Genomic DNA, 26,405 nt, shown 5'->3' on the forward strand with positions numbered 1-26,405 from the left:
AATGAGGAAGTATTGAATAGGATTGGGGAGAAGAGGAGTTTGTGGCACAACTTGACAAGAAGACGGGATCGGTTGGTAGGAATGTTCTGAGGCATCAAGGGATCACCAATTTAGTATTGGAGGGCAGCGTGGAGGGTAAAAATCGTAGAGGGAGACCAAGAGATGAATACACTAAACAGATTCAGAAGGATGTAGGCTGCAGTACGTATTGGGAGATGAAGAAGCTTGCACAGGATAGAGTAGCATGGAGAGCTGCATCAAACCAGTCACAGGACTGAAGACCACAACAACAACTACAACATATTAATTACTTTTTGTTGTTGTCATTTTCTTCCAGTCAGTGTATCTAGTGTGCGTTGGTAAGTTTCCAGAACGTCGGTATCCGACAGCGATGATGTTCGTGTCAGTCTGTGGCAGGGAAATTTTGGAAAGGCAGCAAACGGTGTAGCGTAAGCACGGCCAGCGGATACGAGCCGGCGTGCACGTGGCGGGCCTACCGGAGGCGGCGGCCGCAGCGCCGGAAATGAAAGAAGCGCCCGTGTGGGGGCGGAAGCGCGCCAAGTCTGCGTTCGACGGCGCGCAGCCTTCAGGCCGCCAGGGCCCGGCGCTCCGCCCCCGCCGCCTCCGGATGTGCTGCGGGGGCGGCGTCTGTTTTCCCCCGCACGCTCTCTTCCTCTTCTCGTCTAAAGCTCTCGCGCGGATCCGGATGAAGCTCAGGTGGATGAAAAGGGTCTGAGGCCGCGTAACAGGTGTTGGCGGGGAGAGAACTTGAAGTAGTGGAGCAGCGGCAGCCCACCGGGGACGGCAAGTGGCGCCTCTGCGCCGGAACGGTGTCGGGTGTCCTTGCGGGGCCGTGGGCTATTACCGCTACACGCAGGACGTTTCCGTAGTATACGGCAGTATTCCAGGAAACTGGGATTACCACTTACAACGTTCCTCCAAATTGTAAAGCATTACATTCTCTGTAACATTAGAGAAACTTTCAAATGTTACGTTATTTATATTGTTTAAAATAGCACTAACAACTGCATACCCATGACATTGTAACAATAAGAAGTCTTTGCTATTAGATTTAGTAGCGTTCGACCCACCTTACGTTTGAAGGTACTGTTAATGAAACAAATAAATAAATAAATAAATAGTTCCTCAAAAAGTAATTCTTTCGATCTTCAGCCTGAAGACTGGTGTGATGCAGTTCTCCACCCTATCCTGTGCGGGCCTTTCCATCACTGGAATGAATTTTCACTCTGCGGCAGAGTGTGCACTGATACGGAGCTTCCTGGCGGATTGAAACTACGAGCCAGACCGAGACTCGAACAAGGGACCTTTGCTTCCGCAGCTTGTGCTCTAGTGCCTAGCGTTGCCACGTCTGGATCACGGGGTCCTGGGTTCGATTCCCGGCCGGGTTTGGGATTTTTCTCTGCCCGGGGACTGGGTGTTTGTGTTGTCCCCATCATTTCATCTTCATCATAATCATTCGTGACAATTGCAAGATTGGACTGCGTAAAAATTGGACTATGTGAAAATTTGGACTTCGTACGGGCGCTGATGACAGCCCAGTTGTGCGCCCCACAAACTAAGCGTGACCAGATCTTTGCCTTTCGCAGACAAGTGCACTTTTTTAGGTGTTTATGCACTACGTATCAGTGGCCTGGTCAGTTGAATCTCTTATTTCGATAAACTTCATCTCTACTACCAAACCGTAAAGTTTTACGCAGTCAAATGCCTTGAAAAGATCTGAATAATAGTATATCGATTAGAGTATGTCTGATTACTGAGCTTTTCTGTAAAATCCAAAATACTCATTTAGCAAACGAAGGTATCACCTGCAAGGGAGGACGCCAAAAACTATAAAGAATGTTGGAACAAACCCGCACAAATCTCGTAATATTTGATTCCTTTGGCTAGTTTCGCTCTTCAGACGCCAACACCCTGATATACTCGTTGTTCGCGTGGCAACACGTTACAGGTTTAAGGTACCACGCGGCACCTTCGCTAACACACACTTAGTCACACCATTTTGCATTGACGATGGTGTTGAGAACTGCTGTAAACTTCTAACGTGTAGCGATCAGCTGAAATATTATTTGAGGATATTCGCATCTGAAGATCAGAAACCAGTCAAATAAATCACACAGTAAAACCTTCACTAATTCTAATTTACTGATTCGTGGTGATTTGGATGTAAAAAGAAATCGCGACTTGAGACGCCGCGTCACTATACCTGGCACCATTCGCGCCGAGCTCGTTTGTTGTAAAATGTTGAACTCATCCCTTCCCTTCCCATTCGTTTCGTCTGAGGCCATTAAGGACCAAAATTTGTGTCATTGTGGGTCACAAACACAATGAAGACCAAGCCTTTTCATTCGACTAACTGGAGCTCACTTGAGGCGTTTTACTAAACTCCATCTCCGTCATCGCTTAGAAGTATATTACAGTGCGGTACAGTGTAATACAGTAACAAAGATGAGTGTTAGGAGTAAATTTAAATAGTTAACGTTAAAAAATAGAATACAATTCCTTGATAAAGTCCAAGTTCTTACTTATGCCAAAAGGATTATGGCACAGTTTGGTAAAACTAAACGAGTTTTCAATAATAAGAAAAATCGCTGGAAAATTTCGCAAGTCATGCTGAAACAACACGAACTAACCGGTGAACGAGAATTGGACAGTTAGACCAGAACAGCCTACCATTAATGATGTTGTACACACCTCGTACAAACAACGTTAACAATAACGCTCTGTCGGAGTTCCTTTAAGAAGAGTAGAAGTCCCAGGGAAACATTTGAAAATAAGTTAGCCCAATCAAAGCTCAGGGCTATTAGTCGATAACTGTCCGTATTCCTTAGTCGGGACAACACGTCTTACAGAAATATGTGCGGAGACATTTTAAGTGCAGTACAGTATCTCAGTATATTAGAATTCATCTAGGCTTAATTTAAGCACTACATGTTGCATTCCTAATCATAGCTTAAGATAACTATTTTAGAAAAAATTGTGCAATTTGACCTTTCAGTCATTTAGACTGGGAATCGCTCCAACTAGTCCGAAATAGTATGGTTTCACAGTAACGTTCGCCCACCGATGGTGTACTCTGTGTTAATGTATAGACTCAGTTTAGACTAGTGCTGCCAGATCCAATTTTTTAGGGTTTTTGGTCACAGAAATGGACAGGACAGGGGCTTACAGGTCGGGAAATGCAAAAGGAAGTACGTAAATCTTCAGTCACAAGATAAGTAATTCTTTATAATCTGTTACGAACAATGTTGGCACACTGGTACAGCTGCACTCAAAAGAACTGTTCTGTTCATAAAAAGTACTAGTCTAATGATGGTAATGAAATTGTTTTTTCGTTAGTCTTGCGGACATCTTTGAATCATCAGGTCGTCTTCAAAAAAAATTATTAGTACGTACAGTACCTAATTGAAAGTTTCCGGACCCCCGGCGTAATACAGAATTGACCACTACATATCAGAAGAGGTGGACCAGCCATACAAAATGGGGCAGCGTGTATTTTGTTGTAACCAGAGAAGTAGCAACAGCAGAATGGGGGGAAGAGCTCATTGACTTCGAATGTAGACTAATCATTGGATGCAACTGAGTAAGCAAATCAAATCCGTCAGGGGAATTTCAATCCTTCGACTGTTGGTAAATGGAAATGTCGTGTGGCTAGGGCCTCCCGTCGGGTAGACCGTTCGCCTGGTGCAGGTCTTTCGATTTTACACCACTTCGGCGACCTGCGCGTCGATGGGGATGAAATGATGATGATTAGGACAACACAACACCCAGTCCCTGAGCGGAGAAAATCTCCGGCCCAGCCGGGAATCGAACCCGGGCCCTTAGGATTGACAGTCTGTCACGCTGACCACTCAGCTACCGGGGCGGACTCGACTGTTGGTGATGCGGTTGTAAAGTAGGAAAGCGAAAGAACAATCACAGCTAAACCAAAATCCGTCAGACCCCATGTACTGATGAACAGGGACCTTCGCATAAAATCAACGGAAGGAATCACTCGTCAGTTCCAAAGCGCTACCATCAGTCCAGCTAGCACAGTGACTGTGCGTAGTGGTTTGAAAACAATGGGGTACAGTGGTGAAGCAGCTCCTCGTAAGCCGCACACTTCTTCTGTCAGTGCTAAGCGACGTCTAAGGTGGTGTAAAGAGTGAGGCCACTGAGGGCGGAAGGCTGGAAACGAGTGATTTGGAGCGATGATTCACGCTATACCCTGTGACAATCCGATGGAAGAGTTTGAGTTTGGCGATTGCCCGGACACGTTGCCACACGTCATGTATGGGGGTAATAGTGACGTACGGAGGAGCTGGTGCTATACGGTATAAGACGGCTGTTCAAAAAGTGAGGTGATTTTTCAAATTGCGCGGGCAACTTACATTCCGTTATCGTTCTCTTTTTTCGTTAGTTTGATACACATGTTCGGAACATATGCTCACAATTTGTAGTGTACAGCAAATATCGGTTGTTTTTGAATGATAGAGAGGTTAGACGTGTTGTGGAGTGCTAAGCGATCTTCGATTTTTATAAAAAATGGAGCAAAGAATTTGCTTTAAATTTTCTGTGAAAAATGGAATCAAGTGCACTAATACTCTTGAAATGTCGACAGTGGCATATGGTGAGTCTGCACGAAGTAAAAAAAAAATTACAAGTCGTATAAGCCTTCCAAGATGGCCGATAAGATGCTAATGACAAACCTCGCTCTTGACGGCACTGCACATCAACAACTGATGATAACGTCGAAGCTGTGAAGATAATTGTTTTGGAAAATCGTAAGAGAAGCTGCTGAGGATGTTGCCATATCGGTCCGCTCGTGTCATGGAATTTTTTCGGATGTTTTGCGCATGAGACGTGTGTCAGCGAAGTTTGTTCCAAAACTTGAACACAGGAACCGTTGCATGAGCATCGCTCAGTACCTATTGAATGACGTCAATGTTGATCCTGATTTGCTCAAAAGGGTCATAACTGGTAACGAAACATGGGTTTACGGTTATGACGTCGAACCCAAAGTCCAGTCGTCTCAATGGAAGCATCCCGGAGAGCCTAGACTGAAAAAAGCACGCCAAGTTAGATCAAAGGTCCAAGTTTTGCTCACTGTGTTTTTCAATTACCGTACATCAATTATTTTTGCCTCAAGGTAGTACGGTCAGTACGGAGCATTACGGTTCTGGGCGCTTCAGTCCGTAACCGCGCGACCCTACGGTCGCAGGTTCGAATCCTGCCTCGGGCATGGATGTGTGTGATGTCCTTACGTTAGTTAGGTTTAAGTAGTTCTAAGTTCTAGGGGACTAATGGCCTCAGATGTTGAGACCCATAGTGCTCAGAGCCATTTTTTTGAACGGAGCATTACCTTGACATTAAGCGTCGTTTGCGAGAAGCAATACGCAAAAAACGTCCGGAATTGTGGAAAGGCAATTCATGGCTTTTGCAACATGACAGTGCACCTGCTCATTCATCGTTTGTGAGAGATTTTTTGGCCATAAACAACACAATCATGCCTCGGCCACCATATTCATCGCATTTGGTCCCCTGTGACTTTTTCCTTCCCCAAAACTGAGAACTATGGAAGAATGAAGATTTTTAACGATTGAGGAAATAAACATCGCTGGAAGTTCTCAAGGCTGTATCAAAAAGTGCTTCGAGTGTTGGAAGAACCATTGGCACAAATGTATTGTATCTGTGAGGGAATTACTTTGAAAGGGACAACATGAATATTGACGAATAAATAAATATTTTTTAATAAAAATATAAAGTCAACTTACTTTTTGAACACACCTTGTATGGTGCTTTTCGTTGTTAGGATGTGGGCTCCCGGTTCGCTTAAGAAAACCTTTAATACAGAAGGATATAAATACATTTCACACTACTCTGTACTGCGCAGGGCAGGGAAACAGGCATGCCGGCCGCGGTGGTCTAGCGGTTCTAGGCGCTCAGTCCGGAACGCGCGGCTGCTACGGTCGCAAGTTCGAATCCTGCCTCAAGCATGGATGTTTGTGATGTCCTTAGGTTGGTTAGGTTTAAGTAGTTCTAAGTTCTAGGGGACTGATGACCACAGATGTTAAGTCCCATAGTGCTCAGAGCCATTTTTGGCAGGGAAACAATTCGAAGACGAAGATGTGTTTGTATTAGAATGAGGCAATGATTTGTGGACAATAGCATTCCTGAAAAGGGCTGCCCTGTCAAGTGATCAGACCTCAATCCAACGGAACACCTCTGGGACGAGCTAAAACTTTGACTTCGCTCCAGAACCTGACATCAAGCACCACTCCCGTTTTAGGTCCGGTATGGGTCTTCCACAGATCTTCGGGCACCTTATTGAAAGCGGTTGCAGCAGCTTCAAGTCGTCATAAACGAGAGGGGTGGACCCATACCGTATTTAAGTCCACTAATAGGTGTCCGGACAAGATAGCGTACGTTGAGTAAGCTAGCAGAGCGAATAGCGAACCGCAACACCCGTCATAGCGGCACTAGCATTCCTCAGACAAGGCTGGCAAATCGTGGCGACGGCAGGCAGAGCGTTGTCGCGCTGGCAGAGGCGCCGGCTGTCGCCATGTTAATGCGTCGCGATATTACTGCCCCCCCACCCCCCCGCCCCTCCTCCGGGCCCTCTCGCCCTCTCATCCTCGGCGTTCCTCGTCCCCGCCCCCGCCTACCACTTCCTTACATATTGCGCGCCGCGCTGCGGCCAAATGTTGACCCATTAGGACGCGACAACGCGCACAAATTGAACGGCACGATGACAAACAGCGCCGCGATATTGCGGCGTCTCAGCTGCGGCCAGCACTTGCGTTCACACGCACGCGCGAGAGCGCGCACGCACGCCGGAGAAAGGGAGATGCAGAGTAAACAGTTGCTGCGAGTGTACGTCGCTGTGATGAGTTATGAGGGTGTCAGAACATCGGTCTGTATGATTCTCCACGTTCCCTCGGCATACTCACCGCTGGCCATTAAGATTTCGACGAACTTCAAATCAGCGTGAATTGTGCTACATCCCTCTACATGTAAATGATTATCATTCCACCGCAATCGCAGATAATAAATGGCAGACATGCGATCAGAAGGCTATGTCAGTGGAAAGGTTACTCAGTAGCTTCCTGCCGGCCGCTGTGGCCGAGCGATTCTAGGCGCTACAGTCTGGAACCGCGCGACCGCTACGGTCGCAGGTTCGAATCCTGCCTCGGGCATGGATGTGTGTGATGTCTTTAGGTTAGTTAGGTTTAAGTAGTTCTAAGTTCTAGGGGACTGATGACCTCAGCAGTTGAGTCCCATAGTGCTCAGAGCCATTTCAACCATTTCAGTAGCTTCCTCATGTAGAAAAAGCATTTGAAAGCTGTTTGTTTCTGAGATGATCGTTTCATGCCTTGTACAAGAATGGAATGTAATCGAATTAAATCAGGTGATACTAACGGAATTAGATTAGGAAATGAGGCACTTACAGTAGTAGGCGCGTTTTGCTATTTGGAAAGCAAAATAACTGATGACGGTCGAAGTAGGGAGCATATGAAATGTAGACTGGCAATGGCGACAAAAACGTTTCTGCCAAAGGAATTTGTTAACATCGAATATAGATTTAAGTGTCAGGAATTTTTTTCTGAAAGTGTTTCCATGGAGTGTAGCCATGTATGGAAGTGAAACGTGGACGATAAACAGTGTTAGACAAGAAGAGAATAGAAGCTTTTGAAATGTGGTGCTACATAAGAATGCTCAAGATTAGATGGGTAAATCACGTAGCTAATGAGGAGGTACTGATTAGAATTGAGGAGAAGAGAAATCTGTGGTACAACCTGACCAGGGGAAGGGATCGGTTGGTAGGACACATTCTGAGGTGTCAAGTGATCACCAATTTAGTTCTGGGGGGAAACTTGGGGAGGTGAGGGGGAGGGGGAGTAAAAATCGTAGACGGAGACCAAGAGTTGAATACACTGAGCAGATTCAGGAGGATATAGATTGCAGTAGTTACTCGGAGATGAAGAGGCGTGCACACGATAGAGTAGTATAGAGAGCTGCATCAAACGAGTCTTTGGATTGAAGATCACAACAATAACAACGATAATAATGAGTATCGTCCATCAGCATGTTCATGTATTCCACACGTTTGTGTGGAGGAAGAAACATCTGTTGCAGTCTTAATAACGCTTTCTCACATCCGTGGTAGTTACAGGCACGACTTTTATACGCATCTCTCTGTAGCACAATTCACATTGAAAACGTTAAAAGGTGAATTTCATAACATTATAGTCAACTAATGTTACACCTTACCATCTCAGATATGAACTAACTTGCAATGCTACTTGCGTATTCTTTCTGCTGCACAGTACTCTCAGAGTAAGTGAAATTTCGCTGTTTGCTAGCCTCTCCGATGTGCAGCTTTATTGGCTAGAGTCTAGAAACTGAATGGCAGAGCGCAGTTGAATCTTGGCAGTAGGCATTAACCACAGCTAAGTATCTCTACAGTTTTTACCCCCTGCACCTTCCTCTAATACCACGGCGGTTAACCCCGTATGCCTTAACGGATGTTCTGTCGTCCTGTCCTTTATTCTTTTCAGTGTTTTCCATTTAATCTTTTCCTCGCCGGTTCTACAGAGACCGCTTAATTTTCAACGTTCTTCTGCACCACCACATATCAAATGCTTCGATTCTTTTCTGTTCCGGTTTTTTCACAGTCCACATTTCACTACCATAAGATGCTGTGCTCCAAACGTACATTATCGGAAATTTCTTCCTCAAATTAAGACGTATGTTTGGTACTAGTAGACTTCTCTTGGCCACGAATGCCCTCTTTGCTCATCTTTGTATGACCTCCTTGCTACATTCGACGTGGGTTAATTTGCTGCCTAGGTAGTAAATTTCTTAACTTCGTCTACTTGGTGATACAAAATTTTGATATTAAATTTTTCGCTGTTCACATTTCTGCTACTTCTCATTACTTTGGTCTTTCTTCGATTTTACTCTCAATCGATGTTCTATACTCATTAATCTGTTCATTCCGTTCAGCAGCTCCAGTCTCATACCGGAGCAAATTTTATAGCACAAATCAGTGCAAATAGTCACCTACATTCTCCTCTCTCCCCGCTTCACACCTCTCTTTCACGCTGCCTCTTCTTCTCTCGCTATGGGGTTAATGCTTTACTGAAGTAATGGTGCCCAGGAAATCGTCACAGTTAAAGACTGACACCTCCTTAGGCACCAATAAAAACACGCGCTGTGGCGTAATGAGATTAAGTGAAGCCCGCGACTAGACGAGTAACTGACAGTGCAGTTATGAGTAGTAAATGTTTCTGACGTGTCCCGTAGAGTAAGTTCGCGACTGAATTGGCATTGAACCAACTGCAGTTATGCAAAAAAAATCAGGGGTAGAGCCGGTCGTTACTTGTGGCTCATAGGTCGTCTGGAACAGGCAGCTTAATGGCACTTTGCTGCAGATATGGAGCAGCAAATAAGACTTCGAGCAGCAGTCATCGTGAAGGCAGAGCGTATGCACGTAGATCCAAGGTAGGCGCCAACTTAGCAAGCGCCACCAAAGAAACCGATTTGAGGCACATTGACAAAGGGAGAAGCCTGAAAATAGTCATATTTTGTTTTATAAAAGCTCACGGCTTAGCCCGGATCCCGATAGAATGCAACACGAAATAAGTAGTTCTCAAATGTGTCCACAACAAATACCGTCGTCATGTGATAGAATTCAGCATTCTGAACGAAGGAACTTGCACGAAATTTGAAGAGATCCTTCTACGGCCTTAAGATATAGATGATATCTTCAGATATGTTAAGGCGAATGTTGGAACTACCGCTGACTTTTAACTGTTCAAGGACGGGAATGCTAACTGCCAATTTTCAGATAACAGTCCATAGTCTAAACGATGAGACTATGATTCAAATGCACCTTCCATTTCGGTTGAGCGCGGAGTACAAACACCCGCAGCTCACTGACGAGAAGCAATCATGCATCAGTGCTCGAATATTGAGTACGAGCGACGTTACACAAAGCCTTCGTGACAAATAATTCAATAAGCCAACACACCTCATTGCCTGCAGCGCGGGATTAGCCTAGCGGTCTAGGGCGCTGCAGTCATGGGCTGTGCGGCTGGTCCCGGCGAAGGTTCGAGTCCTCCATCGGGCATGGGTGTGTGTGTTTGTCCTTAGGATAATTTAGGTTAAGTAGTGTGTAAGCTTAGGGACTGATGACCTTGGCAGTTAAGTCCCATAAGATTTCACACACATTTTTGAACCTCATTGCCTCTTATTTGCAGTAAACCTCTTTGTGTCTGTCACTGCTTTATACTTATTTTAATTCTTTGTTTCAGGTAAGTGTCCGTGTGCCGGAGGCGGATGATGCATTTCCTGAAAGCTTTCGGCCCATATCGTTCGACGACGGAGTCATCAAGCAGTTTGTGTATATAAGCACCCTTGTGTAACGGAAATAAGGTAAAGCAAGAGCCATCTGAGTAGTTATTCATACTGTCTAAATGACTTTAAACTTAAATAGTTGTCATTTCACGCTATTAAATCATCGAACCCTTTTCTTCTTTTCAACGACAGCCCCGTTGAACTGTGATTTTAGTGCTTAAAGTGACAGTGAGAGGGATAAAAATATAAATTTAAGAGGGGTGTCAGTTAAAATTGAAGACAAAAGTCTTTCTTTGTTCCCTTAGGACCGGCAGTTTCCTTCAAGTTAATCGAAGTCAAAGCGCTTGTTTTCCTTATTAGACTTCTGCTCTTTTTCTCCCCTCTTCTTTGTCTGTTGGCATTAGAATGTGTGACCTTCCTTCAAGCACATCCGTTCTTCGAAACAGTATTTTCCTTATAACTTGTTTATCATTTTGCTGGTCATTTCTCTTATTTTTCTCCCGCTCTCACTTCGTTGTTCATATTACTTAATCTCTGTTTCTTCAGCTGTCTCCTCCTGGATATCACTAAAGAGCATTAATGTTCTCATTCGATGCTTATGTGTATCTCATAATATAAACAACAGTCGTTGCCACGACTAATATGCTGCGATATTATTTCCCCCACATTACTGAAATTAAGTTTACTGTTACTCGTTTTCATAATTGCTTTTCTTTAAGAAATTGTAATAAAATATTTTAATGTCAGTTCGCCGGCCGCGGTGGTCTAGCGGTTCTGGCGCTGCAGTCCGGAACCGCGGGACTGCTACGGTCGCAGGTTCGAATCTTGCCTCGGGCATGGGTGTTTGTGATGTCCTTAGGTTAGTTAGGTTTAAGTAGTTCTAAGTTCTAGGGGACTTATGACCTAAGATGCTGAGTCCCATAGTTCAAATGGCTCTGAGCACTATGCGACTTAACTTCTGAGGTCATCAGTCGCCTAGAACTTAGAACTAATTAAACCTAACTAACCTAAGGACAGCACACACATCCATGCCCGAGGCAGGATTCGAACCTGCGACCGTAGCGGTCACGCGGTTCCAGACTGAAGCGCCTTTAACCGCACGGCCACACCGGCCGGCTCTGAGTCCCATAGTGCTCAGAGCCATTTGACCCATTTGAATGTCAGTTCAATGCAGTGCATGATATTAAACTAGGACGTCGACAACAAACCTTCATATACATTAATGTTTTTATGTACCTCTCTTCAGCAATTTATATTGTAAAAGCGAAAAAAGTGGTCCAACTAAAACATTCATATTTCTTTACGTACTACACGAATATGTAATAAAAAATGGGGGTTCCTATTTTAAAAAACGCAATTGATATCCGTTTGACGTATGGCAGCGCCATCTAGCGAGCCATCCATAGCGCCATCTGGTTTCCCCCTTCAAGCTAGACAAGTTTCGTTCTTTGTAGTTTTTTCGTTTGACGCTTATTTCGTGAGGTATTTGGCCCGGCCACGATAAACGGACCACCCTATATACACACATTTACAGGCGCCGGCCCCTGTAACTTTGACGCACTGTAGGGTGGTTGGATGACGTTTCCGAACATGGGTTCCTACGTAAAACTTGATCTATGATCTATTGAGTCCCCCCCCCCCCCCCCCCCCCCGTGCAACCTCTTCATGTATGTAGCATGAACTGTGAAATACCCTGTATATAAGAACACCAGTTTGCGAATATTCTGCTGTCTTTGATAAATTACTGTGTTGGCCGTGCTTGCGATGTTCTATAACACTCTGTGTGTACGGGATCTCGGTACGGTCTTCTTTGAACTAGTAAGGGGCGGTCGTTTCCTAGCGACAGTCGCCCCGGATATGCGCGGAGGGGTGGGTTAGCCTTGCTGTTATTACGCCAACTTGGCCAAACAGGCGGTCAAAGTTTTACGTCTGCCGCCAGAGGACACAGTAAGGTGTTCCAGGCCACGGATAGCGCTCGTTGCTCGCCGCCAGCCTGGCGGTTAAAAGTTAACGTTCGGCCCTCGCAACTAAATCTTCGGCGCGAGGATTAACGTCAGAGGCGTTCGTAAAGAGGCCTCTCCGGCAACAGACGCCGGAGGAATGCAACGCGGGCGGTCGCCGACGAAGTGATAGAGGCGTCTTTGTACCCTACATTGCGTCATACGCTTTTTTAAGGGCTTTACTCACTCTCCGCTAGACTACCTTCGTCACTGTACCGTGTATATCGCTCTCCATGCTGTCGATCTCACACTCCATTCATCCTAACGATTCCTTCAACTCCACCTAAATAATTTCTCCTCTCGCGCAGTGATCGATCACGAACAGCCTTACCAGCAGGTCGTTAACAAACACTAAGGCTGTTTTGATGTATATCATTGCGTAATATGGTCGTGCTCATATAACATGAATTGTTCATGGAAGTGACAAAAGTCATGGGATAGCGATGTGCATACAAAGAAATTGCGGTCGTATCACGTACACAACGCATAACATGGCAATGCACTGACTGAGCTGTCATTTGTATTCAGGTGATCCACGTGGGACTATTTTCGACATGATTATACTTCTATTTCGGAAATCGCTGGTGTATTCGACATTCCGAGATCCACAGTGTCAAGACTGTGCCGAGATTCCCAAATTTCAGGCATTACCTCTCACCATGGGCAACAGAGCGACCGATGACCTTCACTTAACACCGAGAGCAGTGGCGTTTGCGAAGAGTTGTCAGTGCTAGCAGACAAGCGACACTGCGCGAAATAACCTCGAAAATCAGTGTGGGACGTATGGGGAACGTATCCATTAGGACAATGCGGCGTAATTTGACGTCAGTGGGCAATGGCGGCTGACGACCGTCGCGATTGCCTTTGCTAACAGCACGACATCGCCTGCAGCACCTTTTCCAGACTCGTAACTATATCGGTTGAATCACTGACGACTGGAAAACCGTGGCCTGGGAAGGTGATTCCCAGTTTCGACTGGTAAGAGGTTATGGTAGGTTTCGAGTGCGGTGAAGATCCCACGAAGCCCTGGACGCGGGGTATTCAGCAAGGCATAATGCGAACTGGTGGTGGCTCCATGAATGTGTAGGTTGTGCTTACATGCAACGTACTGGGTTGTCTGGTCCAACTGAACACATCACTGAGGGGAAATGGTTATGTTCGGCTACTTGGAGACCATTTGCAGCCATTCATGAAGTTAATGTTCCCAAACAACGATGGAACTTATGTGGATAACAATGCGCCATGTCTCCGGACCACAATTGTTCGCGATAGGTTCGAAGAACATTCTGGACAGTTCCAGCAAACGATTTGGTCAGCCAGATCGCCCAACGTCAGTCCCATCGAACATTTACGAGACATAATGGAGAGGCCATTTCGTACACAAAATACTGCACAGGCCACACTTTCGCAGATATGGACAGCTATAGAGGCAGCAACATGGCCCAGTATTTCATGATCCCAAATAACGATGGAATATTTGTGGATAACAATGCGCCATGTCTCTGGACCACGAAGAGATGAATACACTAAACAGATACAGAAGGATGTAGGTTGCAGTAGGTACTGGGAGATGAAGAAGCTTGCACAGGATAGAGTAGCTTGGAGAGCTGCATCAAACCAGTCTCAGGACTGAAGACCACAACAACAACGACGTCTAACATAGGCGAGGGTCACCTTGATGTGACTGGATCGTATAGTGCGCAGATTTAGCACACCTGGCTAGGAGACTGTTGGTAGTTCGGTGAAATCTCGTAGTCCCAGGTACGGCGAAATCAATAAAAAGAAGCGGTAGCGCACATTTCTTGTCTGACAAAAGTTGATGCCCAAGACAAGATCCCTAGACGATGGTGTGTGTGTGTGTGTGTGTGTGTGTGTGTGTGTGTGCGTGAGAGAGAGAGGGAGAGAGAGAGAGGGGGGAGGGAGGGAGGGAGAGAGAGTGCAACAACACTTGGGTCACTGCTCTGTTAAGCTGCTAGTGCGGGAGATAGTGAGTCTCGAATGCTAAGGACGCAGACGCCTCTTAAGGATGAGGCGGAGGAGGTGGGACGGAGGGCAGGGCAGAGCAGAGTACATCGGGCGACAGTGGCTCGGCTACAGCCTCAGCCCGCCTCGCCGTAGGGCACGGCGCGACTGCGGGGAGGGCGAGGGGAGCGGTGAGACGACGTTATTATGTGGCCGCGGCTGTAACCCTGGCCTCAAGACGGGCCGGCCTCCCGCTGCGCGCGCAGGGCCATGCATATGCAAAGGATTAACTATCTCGTCTCGTCCCGTACCGCACCGCAGTGCAGCGTCTCGTCTGGACGTCGCGACGCCCGGCTAGCCGCAGGGGCCCGGCTCCGTGCCACTAAACTAGTTTGCCTATCAGCTGTATCAACAGCGGCGACGCCGCATCGGCTGCGCATAAATATTCAGGCGCGTCGCCCGGTCCGCCTCTGCGGAGGCGTTTCGGCCGCCGGCCGGCGCTCCTCGTCAGCTGCCCGCCGCGGTCCTCCTGATTAAGGCGCCGCCGCTAATTAAGGTCGCCGACGTGTCGGATTAATGCATTAGCTGCGGCTTTTTCTTTCTTCCTTCCTCCGTTTCCTCGCATTGGCTGCGTAAAAAATTCGTGCTGGTCAATGCGGTTGCACTCGCAGTAGGTGCTGATGAGGCGCTAGAGGCTCCCTCGTCTGGTATTTCTGGCATTCTTGTTCCGAGCATGCTAAACGTGCCTTACACTCGATATCTGTATAGTGTGAAAAATGAACTAAAAGAAATTCGTTAAATTTCGGTTAGACGATAAATCACACAAACCTAAAGACTGTCAATTCAACTAAATACCCTAAATTACAATTACATGTACATCTACATTCCGCAATCCACCATACGGTGCCTGGCGGAGTGTACCTCGTACCACAACTAGCATCTTCTCTCCCTGTTCCACTCCCAAACAGAACGAGGGAAAAATGACTGCCTATATGCTTCTGTACGAGCCCTAATCTCTCTTATCTTATCTTTGTGGTCTTTCCGCGAAATATAAGTTGGCGGCAGTAAAATTGTACTGCAGTCAGCTTCAAATGCTGGTTCTCTAAATTTCCTCAGTAGCGATTTACGAAAGGAACGTCTCCTTTCCTCTAGAGACTCCCACCCGAGTTCCTGAAGCATTTCCGTAACACTCGCGTGATGATCAAACCTACCAGTAACAAATCTAGCAGCCCGCCTCTGAATTGCTTCTATGTCCTCCCTCAATCCTACCTCATAGGGATCCCAAACGCTCAAGCACTACTCAGGAATAGGTCGTATTAGTATTTTATAAGCGGTCTCCTTTACAGATGAACCACATCTTCCCAAAATTCTACCAATGAACCGAAGACGACTATCCGCCTTCCCCTCAATTGCCATTACATGCTTGTCCCACTTCATATCGCTCTGCAATGTTACGCCCAAATATTTAATCGACGTGACTGTGTCAAGCGCTTCACTACTAATGCAGTATTCAAACATTACATTCTTTTTCCTATTCATCTGCATTAATTTACATTTATCTAGATTTAGAGTTAGCCGGCCGAAGTGACCGCGCGGTTCTGGCGCTGCAGTCTGGAACCGCGAGACCGCTACGGTCGCAGGTTCGAATCCTGCCTCGGGCATGGATGTGTGTGATGTCCTTAGGTTAGTTAGGTTTAACTAGTTCTAAGTTCTAGGGGACTAATGACCTCAGCAGTTGAGTCCCATAGTGCTCAGAGCCATTTGAACCATTTAGAGTTAGCTCCCATTCTTTACACCAATCACAAATCCTGTCCAAGTCATCTTCTATCCTCCTGCAGTCACTCAACGACGGCATTTTCCCGTACACCACAGCATCATCAGCAAACAGCCGCACATTGCTATCCACCCTACCCAAAAGATCAATTATGTAGATAGAAAACAACAGCGGACCTACCACACTTCCCTGGGGCACTCCAGATGATACCCTCACCTCCGATGAACACTCACCATCGAGGACAACGTACTGGGTTCTATCACTTAAGAAATCTTCGAGCCACTCACATATTTGGGAACCAATCCCACATGCTCGTACCTTAGTTAGGAGCCTGCAGTGGGGCACCGAGTCAAACGCTTTCGGGAAGTCAAGGAATATGGTATCCGTCTGATACCCTTCATCCATGTTTCGCAAGATATCATGTGAAAAAAGGGCGAACAACTTACGAACAACTTAACCCTTAGCGCCTGAATAAATCTTTAGATGATAGATAAAAATTAAAAAATTATGGTGCTTTACAGGTACCCGAAACACTCGAGACTATACAGCACTTGTCAGAAGCGCTGGTAGATTCATGAAAAATCAGTAGCTACCTGCACTGGCATTCAAAAGCAGTTTACTTTCCAGTTATTGGCACAGCATCGGTACGATGCGAATTCGCGACACTCCACAGTAAGGGGGCAATCTTGTGGGGAAGGCGAACCAAGGACTCCGCTTATTGGCAGAACACACAGAAGACGGAACAGGTTTACTAAAGACTGCCTGCGCTATGCTTGTCCATTTTCTGCTAGAGTACTGCCGTGCGATATGTGATCCTTATCAGATACGATTGACGGAGAACATGGATAAAATTAAAAGAAGGGCAATATCTTTTGTGCTGTCGGGGAAATAGGGGGCACAGTGTCACGGATACGATAAGCGAATTGGAGTCACAATCATTAAAACAAAGGCGTTTTTCCTTGCGACGAGATCTTTTCACGAAATTTTGATCACCAATTGCCTCCTCTGAGTGCAAAAATATTTTACTCCCGCTAACATAAATAGAGAGAGATGATCGTCGTCATAAAAGAAGACAGCCGGCCACGGTGGCCGAGCGGTTCTAAGCACTTCAGTCCGCAACCACGCGGCTACTACGGACGCACGTTCGAATCCTGCCACGGGCATGAATGTGTGTGATGTCCTTAGGTTAGTTAGGTTTACTTAGTTCTAAATCCAAGGGACTGATGACCTCAGATGTTAAGTCCCATAGTGCTTAGAGCAATTTGAACCATTTGAACCATAAAAGAAGAGAAATCGGAGCTTGTACGGAAAGATTGTAGTGTTCATTTTGCCCACGCGCTGTTAGAGAGTAGGATGGTAGAGAATTAATGTGAAGGTGGTTTGAAGAGCCCCCTGCCAGGCACTTAACTGGAAATTACAGAGTAGTCCTGTAGAGGGACATAAAAAATAATTCAAATGGCTCTGAGCACTATGGCACTTAACTTCTGAGGTCATCAATCCCCTAGAACTTAGAACTATTTAAACCTAACTAACCTAAGGACATCACACACATCCATGCCCGAGGCAGGATTCGAACCTGCGACCGTATCGGTCGCGCGGCTCCAGACTGTAGCGCCCAGAACCGCTCGGCCACTCCGGCCGGCTGGACATAAAAGTTTCCCCATTATAGTTCGTATAATATTATCCTCAATGAAAGGAAGAAATATTCACTGCCATTTGACTGTAAGTTGTTATTTGTTTATGTCACTCTCACGATTTCGTCTGTAGAGGTATTTTAAAGTGCAATGATGAAAAGAACCTCAATCCGTATCAAACACCATTCGCGATGAAGCAGTTAGGGCAGATACAAGAGTAATTTGGGTGAAACGTATGAAAAGGAAACGGGATGGGAAAGAGAGTTGAAGCAAATAATGACATCCAGCGAGAGTTGAAAATTGTGCGCGATGGGGTTCTAACCGGAATGCACTGCCTCTCTAGAACGGTTGACTTAACCGCATCGGCCTCCGCACACGCTTTTCGTCGGAACCAAATTCCCAATGTCTGGAGGCAATTAAGACAACCAACATAGAGAAGCGGAACGCCCGGGTTCGAGTCCTAGTCAGGCACCAATTTTCAGTTCTCACCGTTGCATTGCTGCAACAGCCTGTGCGTCTGTAGGTCATTATTTCTTTCTTATCCCGTGTCCTTTCAGTTCCTTTAATCCCAATTATTGAAGCCTATCAATTTGTGCCTCCACAGCTGAATAATGTGACTGTCAATAAAAAGCACCACATCTGTAAAGTTACTCATAAGTACAGTACGTCGGTGGCTATAGAACAGGTAGAACTGGACTGCACACAAACTACAAGGCTTACATAAAAATGACAATTATCAGTGGATAGAGCACTTCTGCAAGCTTCGATTCGTATCCGTTCCGTGGCGTAGTTGCAGAGCACACCCCTAGGGGGCAGGCGTTTCAGAACATGTAGACAAACCATCCGTTTCGTATTTCTGCATCGAATTAGTTTGCGTCTGCAGACAGGCAACCCAAAGAACAGATTTCCAAAATGGGCTGCTGTCGTGACTTCCCGGCCAATTCGTGCCATCGAAGGAGCGGCATGCGAGAATTAGCTTTTCCTAGTTCACATACAGCACCCGCATTGGGCACCTGTATTGTGAGTTAAAAATTTGGAGAGATGTTCTATCGACGCATATGTGTCTATTTCCTGTACAGAAATTTGTTGAGGTAACTTGCAGAATTGATAGATGTGCTATTTTGTAGCAGACAACCTCAGGTTGTGTAGTGAAGAGTTAAAATGGCTACTTTCATTGGTATTCTGTATCTGGATAAGCTTGAAAACTTTTTAATGCCACAGATCGATGAAGACGAACGAGATCAGACACCACCTCATTTCCTTAAAGAAGTTCGAGGTTTCCTCGATAATCGCTTCCCAGGTCGATAGATTCGCAATGGAGGGCCAACCGCACGGCCACCTAGCTCCCCAGATTTGACACCATTGGGTTTCTTTCTCTGGGGTTTCATTAAGGACCGTGTGTATGCTCCCCCCCCCCCCCCCCTCTATCAAACAATTTAGCTGACATGAAAAATCGAATCTACGCTGTCTTTGCACGTGTTACACTCGATTTGCTGCAACTATTGTGGGGATAAACCCATTACAGGTGGGATGTTTGCCGCATCGGAAATGGTAGTCACACTGAACTAAAATCACACTTGATATTTTTATGTGAAACTTGAGACTGTTTGCTACAAAATGACATCTACCCGTTCTGTAAGTTAGCTCAATAAATCTCTATCTCATTCCAACGTTGTTAAGTCTTTTTGACTCACCCTGTATGTCGAACGCAATTTGTTTCTCGATTAAAAGCGCGGACAGTTATGCGTCCCGAAAGATTTTATCGGGGTACCAGAACATTTGTGTTAATCGGGACTGTCCCGGCAAAAAGGGGAAGCCTGGTTAGCCTGCTTTTACTGAGCTATCAGTAACAAATATTTTTCCAAGCAAGACAGCAACAACAGCAACAACCGTTTCAATAAGACAGTGTTGTATAATGAAACTCCAAAGCTACCTAGGTGTGTTTTTCACTGTACACCACACCACACTATGTGTGAAGCTGAAAATTTTCGCCGGCCGGAGTGGCCGAGCGGTTCTAGGCGCTTCAGTCTGGAACCGCGCGACCGCTACGGTCGCAGGTTCGAATCCTGCCTCGGGCGTGGATGTGTGTGATGTCCTTAGGTTAGTTAGGTTTAAGTAGTTCTAAGTTCTAGGGGACTGATGACCTCAGATGTTAAGTCCCACAGTGTTCAGAGCCATTTTTTTCTTTTTTTATAATTTTCTGTGACGTTTCGGTTATTTTTCCTTGCCTCGTATATCGCCGTAAGGCTTGACTTAATACGAAACATGAAGACCACAAAAAGCTGAGATACTAGCAAACGGGCAAGTTTGCTGTAACGTACGCTAGCTGCCGACTTAATAAAGAGATGCCCTCCAATTAGGCACGAGGAAGCAGCTGTCAGGGGCTCCCTGATGGCCCACGGACGTGGGTAGGGCTGAGTGCGGGACCGGCGGGTGGTGAACGGCACGGGCCAGGCCAGACCACCCTCTGGAAGCGAGCCGTGTGGTCCGTCGGCGCCGGGGAGGCCACCCACGCTGCACCACTGCACAGTCTGCGGCCGCCCACCTCGGCGCGTCGTCACTGCGTCGCAACACCAGCGTCAGGAATTAGCACCCGCTGCCTTTATGCAAAGCATTACAAACATTTACACTTTATTGGGATAACGATGTCCTAAGGCCCACACACCATGCATGTGAATGTGACTCATAGTTTATTTACCACAGTTCACTTTCTTGATGAGAACAATGAATCGCTACAAAAAAAAAAGGAAAAGAATAAACCATCGTCAGAATAGGCCTTAAACCTCAGCCCTAAGGCGTCAGCGGCTGCAGATACGGAAGGACATGTGGTCAGCAGACCACCCTCCTGGCCGTTGTCAGATTTCGTGACCGGTGTCGCTACTTCTCATTCAAGAAGCTCACCAGTTGGCTCACAACGGCTGAGTGCGCCCCGCTTGGCAAAAGCACTCTGCAGACCCGGGTGGTGGTGACCCATCCAAGTGCTAGCAAAGTCCGACAGCGCGTAACTTCGGTGATCTGACAGGAACCGCTGTTACACAGCGGCGAGGCCGTTGGCACATGATTAATTACATGTATGTGAATCTTCTTGATAATCTATATATATATGTCTTCCTCTTAACTTTTTTCTGTTGCGAACACTGAATTAGGTTTAACAGTTTTTGTAATACTAATTTTCCTTATCTTTCTTTCTACTACTATCAATCTAACATTTACATTGATACGTGTACGTTACTTTACATGCAGCTTTCGTGTGGTATCTTTTCTTCTCAGTCGATTGATCCTTTGCTGTGATATGTTTCTGTTATTATACAACAACAACAACAACAACTACTACTACTACTACTACTACTACTGCTACTACAATAAAAGCAACACAGATGTTCCAGTTATAAAATGTCTCTATTACTTATTACTGCTATTACTACCGCCAAGACAATCCTGATTTTTTTACAGCAACTACTGCTGCTAAAATTTATCTTACTAATACTGATATAAAGGTAAAGTCTGTGACCGTATTCAGCCGAGGCGCCGGCCGGAATGGCCGAGCTGTTCTAGGCGCTACAGTCTGTAATCGCAAGGCCGCTATGTTCGCAGGTTCGAATCCTGCCTCGGGCATGGATGTGTGCGATGTCCTTACTTTAGTTAGTTCTAGGGGACTGATGACCTCAGAAGTTGAGTCCCATAGTGCTCAGAGCCATTTGAACCATTTGAATCAGCTGAGGAATGTCTTTCTTCAGGGCACCAACTATCTGGAAATTGCTTGTGGAGACAACGTTGTTGTATGGAAGATGTGTAAGACCTCCCTAGCGAAATTTCTGCAGCATTGTCAAAACAAACATGGCAACATTTCGGCGTGCCAAAACAATTTCCCGTGAAGATGGTGACCGTCTGGTTTTTATGTGAATGACCCTTATACATTTCTCGGAGACGTTTGAGAAACGATAGCAGTACTTGTTACATCTAAGTGCGTATAATTATTTATTTAACGTGGCAAGGTCAGTGCTATCAAGTTTCCTCATACATTTAACCAGGCATTCTACATATACTGCTGTGCAAAACTTAAGGACGAAAGTGGTTTACTTGTGTCAGTGCCGGCCGAAGTGGCCGTGCGGTTAAAGGCGCTGCAGTCTGGAACCGCAAGACCGCTACGGTCGCAGGTTCGAATCCTGCCTCGGGCATGGATGTTTGTGATGTCCTTAGGTTAGTTAGGTTTAACTAGTTCTAAGTTCTAGGGGACTAATGACCTCAGTAGTTGAGTCCCATAGTGCTCAGAGCCATTTGAACCATTTGAACTTGTGTCAGTGCCAAGTAACATAGTCCTATGAAACTTGCACCGTCCGTGGAAAGATCTACTGGGGTTTAGTACGAAAGGTAACTGACAGCATACGCAATGGGATGAACAGAAAAGACACTTTTATTCAAAGACAATAATTACACTGAAGTCATCGCGGCTTGTGATAGTCCTCTAGATATTACAAACGGCGGGGCTTGGTTCTTGGTAGGATGTATGGTCACCAAGGAATGCATTCCCTGCAACGTGCTCCCATGCTGGCTATTGATAACTACTGGATGCTTATTCCTTTATATGGACACGCTGCAGTGCGTTTCCCCGACGCATAGCGCACGTGCTCGATGGGATTTAAATCGGGGGAACGCGAAGGACAGACCAGTGGCAGAAAATTCACTGGTACTCAGAGCTGCCCCACCTGCGCTGTTCGGTGCGGTCGCGCATTGTCATCCACAGAAAACAAAGTCAGTGGCGAATGCGCGATTACAAATATGCACATGAGAAGACGTTGACCGGTGGGTTCAAAGATTTGGAGGTCATACATGCAACATTATGCCTCTCCTGGACCAAACGACGATATTCGGCAGAGTTCCTGGATGCATTACGGCGAGGGGTGGGATCACGCAGCACACTCAGGAACGTTTTCGAAGATGATTGCTTAGTGGCCCAGGTGCTCTGCTGTGAGGGAGTGTAATGTTGCGTGGATGTACTGGCCTCCAAATCTTTGAATGAGCTACACTCACCGGTCAACGTTATTGACATTTGCGTCTTTTCATGGGTGCATTCGGCCCTGATTTAGCTTTGATGGATGACAATGAGGGATCGCTTCGAACACCGCTAGTGGAGGAGCTCTTCGGACATTCGGTGAATGGTCTGGACTGCCTGTTCACCCAACTCAAATCCTATCGGGCACTAGTGGAACGCTTTAGAGGGACGTGTTGCAGCAAGTCCACGTCACGTGGAGCAACAGCAATGAAGCAGGTGTCAACTACGCTGGTGGGGGAATGAAACGACGTACGACAAGAAACACGAGCTCCTTACCAACATCGTGGCCAGCATGAAAGCGCGTTCAAAAGCATGGATTGAAGAAAAAAAAAGGCTCTGAGCACTATGGGACTTAACTTCTGAGGCCATCAGTCCCATAGAACTTAGAACTACTTGAACCTAACCAACCTAAAGACATCACACACATCCATGCCCGAGGCAGGATTCGAACCTGCGACCGTAGCGGTCGCACGGTTCCGGACTGAAGCGCCTAGAACCGGTCGGCCACCCCAGCCGGCCATGGATTGCAGCCCAAAGTGATAACATCCTCTTTTAACAAACATTTCCCGCCTTTTGTAACGTCCAAGAGGGCATTATAAATTGCGGTGACTTCAATATTTTATTGTGCATGAATAAAAATGTTATTTTTGTTCGTCTCTTTGCATATTTCTTTCAGATTGCTTCTGTATTGCATTGTAGTCCAAGTTTCATGGAGGTATGCTACTATGCAGACACACGTCATGCGAAAGATACTCTCGTTTGTAAGTTTCGCATACCAGTGTATTTTACGTTTGGATAAGCATATTATACGTTACATCAGGTACTGAATGCACATTTGGAAATTTTTATAATACGGAAAGTACACACAGTTTACGTTAGTTCATGAGAAGGAGAATAACAAATGCAACCTACAAAACGATTGATTGAACTATGGGCGTTAGCAGCAATGGATCTGAAGGATTGGGTAGAAGAGGGTGAGAAACAGGAAAAGGAAAACACCGTTAATGGAGATAGGAGAATGGAAAGTTACATGACTGACCGAGAAATGAAAAGAGAAATATACACTACTGGCCATTAAAATTGCTACACCACGAAGGTCATGTGCTACAGACGCGAAATTTAACCGACAGGAAGAAGATGCTGTGATATGCAAATGATTAGCTTTTCAGAGCATTCACACAAGGCTGGCGCCAGTGGCGACACCTACAACGTGCTGACATGAGTAAAGTTTCCAACCGATTTCTCATACATAAACAGCAGTTGTCGGCGTTGCCTGGTGAAACGTTGTTGTTGTGCCTCGTGTAAGGAGGAGAAATGCGTACCATCACGTTTCCGACTTTGATGAAGGTCGGATTGTAGCCTATCACTATTGCGGTTTATCGTATCGCGACATTGCTGCTAGCGTTGGTTGAGATCCAATGACTGTTAGCAGAATATGGAATCGGTTGGTTCAGAAGGGTAATACGGAACGCCGTGCTGGATCCCAACGGCCTCGTATCACTAGCAGTCGAGATGACAGGCATCTTATCCGCATGGCTGTAACGGATCGTGCTGCCACGTCTCGATCCCTGAGTCAACAGATGGGGAACTTTGCAAGACAACAACCATCTGCACGAACAGTTCGGCGACGTTTGCAGCAGCATGGACTATCAGCTCGGAGACCATGGCTGCGGTTACCCTTGACGCTGCATCACAGACAGGAGCGCCTGCGATGGTGTACTCAACGACGAACATGGTTGCACGAATGGCAAGACGTCATTTTTTCGGATGAATCCAGGTTCTGTTTACAGCATCATTATCGTCGCATCCATGTGTGGCGACATCGCGGTGAACGCACATTGGAAGTGTGTATTCGTCATCGCCATACTGACGAATCACCCGGCGTGATGGTATGGGGTGCCATTGGTTACACGTCTCGGTCACCTCTTATTCGCATTGACGGCACTTTGAACAGTGGTCGTTACATTTAAGATGTGTTACGACCTGTGGCTCTACTCTTCATTCGATCCCTGCGAAACCCTACATTTCAGCAGTATAATGCGCGACCGCATGTTGCAGGACCTGTACGGGGCCTTTTTGGATACAGAAAATGTTCGACTGCTCCCCTCGCCAGCACATTCTCCAGACCTCTCACCAATTGAAAACGTCTGGTCAATGGTGGCCGAGCAACTGGCTCGTCACAATACGCCAGTCACTACTCTTGATGAACTGTGGTATCGTGTTGAAGCTGCATGGGCAGCTGTACGTGTACACGCCATCCAAGCTCTGTTTGACTCAATGCCCAGGCATATCAAGGCCGTTATTACGGCCAGAGGTGGTTGTTCTGGGTACTGATTTCTCAGGATCTATTACCCAAATTGCGTGAAAATGTAATCGCATGTCAGATCTAGTATAATATATTTGTCCAATGAATACCTGTTTATCATATGCATTTCTTCTTGGTGTAGCAGTTTTAATGGCCAGTAGTGTAAGTAACTGGGAGAAGATGAGCGCATTTGCTTTACTGTTTGACAGGAGTAAAACGCAAAGTCCGTTAATCTTCTGGCAAACGTTATGAGGGTTACAGAATGAAATGCTTCAGCTTTTTGTCAAGAGAAGCTGGCCGCTGGATGGTGAGTATGTTGTAGGACACATTGTGTCAGAGGCGGAGCAATTTGCTAATCTTGCGAAAGATGACTCGTTTCCCTCGCAAGGTGACTGAGCTGCTCTGCGTCTAGAACATGAAATAGGGAGGCGCGCAAAGTGCGGCAGGGACCACGGCGCTGCCGCGCGGTCAGCGGAAGCAGCCGGCAGCTGCGGCACTCTGGCTCGCCGCTGGACCGCTGTGATTGCGCCGGGGCGACAGATGGCCGGCAAGCGGCAGCACGAGGGTGCCTCGCCGGCCACATGCCTGATTGCTGGGCGGCATCCACCCCGCGATCGGCGCCGCTTTTTGTACTCCGGCCAGCCACTTGTGACCCGCCACGGTTCTAGAGCGGGTGGCCTCCAGCTCTACCTTCTCAGACAGCGCGAAGAGAAAAAACGAGGCCGGATAACCAGCCGTGAGGCAGTCCAAGAGTTAGAAGAGCACTAAGACTGAACAAGTAATTTGTAAAATGACGAGCAAGGCAGGCCACACTGAAGTTCTGACAGTTGGGTTGGTAGAAAGATTCGGTCATGTCTGTACGAAGAGGACGACTTGCCATTCCAGGCAGTCAGTAGTTTCATTCTCGAAGGTAACTGCGGTGACAGTAACTTTCTTGGTGTGTGTGTGTGTGTGTGTGTGTGTGTGTGTGTGTGTGTGTGTGTGTGTGTGTGGTGGGGGGGAGGGGTCATCGGGGGGAGGGAAGGCGTTGATATTTGATTAGAATTTTTATTTGTTTACTCTTGAGGTCGGTTGGCTAAGCTGTCAGATATGGAACTGTGAAGTCATTTTCAAGTACTTCAAGTTGGGAAACTATTGCCTTGCGTCAAACACAACGTGCTTCGAAAGGACGAACCAGTACGAGGCACTCATCGTCATAAATTAAAGGCTATGCTTTGTCGATTTAGCCACGTCCCTCTCTCCATTGTCATTCTCTTCAATTCCTCATACGATTTTATCCCCTTATCTTCTTTGAGGTTATGAAAATACGTTGTTCTCAGCC

Source organism: Schistocerca serialis, chromosome 7 (assembly GCF_023864345.2).
Source record: "Schistocerca serialis cubense isolate TAMUIC-IGC-003099 chromosome 7, iqSchSeri2.2, whole genome shotgun sequence".
NCBI lineage: Eukaryota > Metazoa > Arthropoda > Insecta > Orthoptera > Acrididae > Schistocerca > Schistocerca serialis.